Raw genomic sequence first — 1,056 nt, 5'->3', positions numbered from 1 at the left:
TATATATATATACATATATATATATGTATGTATGTATGTATGTATGTGTGTGCGTGTTTGTGTCTTTGTTTGTCCCACCATTATAATTGCTTGACAACCGATGTTGGTGCGTTTGCGTCCCCGTAATTTAGCTGTTCAGCAGAAAGGACTGATAAAAAAAAAAGCACCAGGCTCACAGGGAATAAGTCCAGGGATCAATTTCTTCAATTAAAGGGTGATGCTCCAGCATGGCCATCGTCAAATGACTGAAACAAGTAAAAGAATAACAATAAAACGTTCCGTACCACTAAACCAAGAAGGTTCCTTGAATATGTACGATGTATTTTAAGGTTAAATAGTAATTCCGTTCACGTTTGTATAACTGAGATATTTTGGTTGGATTATATAGTCATTGGTGTTACTTTCTATATTCTGTAACTGCCACAATATACTTTACTAGGCCTGAAATTTTTGTGGGGAGAGGGCCAGTTGATTAGATCGACCCAGTACACAACTGGTACTTAATTTATGGACCTCTTCCCCGAAAGGACGAAAGGTAAGGTCAACGTCGGCAGAATTTGAACTCAGAACATAAAGACAGAGGGTCATAATATGCAAACATTCCTCATGGCACCAGTACACTGTTTACAGATGCTTACATTTTTTGTTTTCTGTGAAATTTTCACGGGTCCAGCTAGTTATTATAAATATATTATTATTATTATTATTATTATTATTATTATTATTATTATTATTATTATTATTATTATTATTATTTTATGTTTGACTTTTGCTTTGCATTTGTACAAGTTGGATCCAAGTTTCACCCAGAGACCTCAAGAGACAACAAGCTAGAAGTTCATGTAGGTGTTATGTCTAGGGTACCATATATTTGGATTAGTACATAGTGTTGTTCTAGAGAATGTTTAAGAAACCATAAGAAAATTATGTGTTTGTTTTAAAATTTGAGATCACATAGACAGTATTTTACGTAGGATACGGGCAGTTCCCATGAGCACTATCTTTTGAACTTCAGCCATTTTGGGGTTTCCTGGTATCTGAGCTAGGTAGTAATCA

The sequence above is a fragment of the Octopus bimaculoides genome, chromosome 4, assembly GCF_001194135.2.
Source record: "Octopus bimaculoides isolate UCB-OBI-ISO-001 chromosome 4, ASM119413v2, whole genome shotgun sequence".
In the NCBI taxonomy this organism is placed as follows: Eukaryota; Metazoa; Mollusca; class Cephalopoda; order Octopoda; family Octopodidae; genus Octopus; species Octopus bimaculoides.
This window is presented reverse-complemented; position numbering follows the sequence as displayed.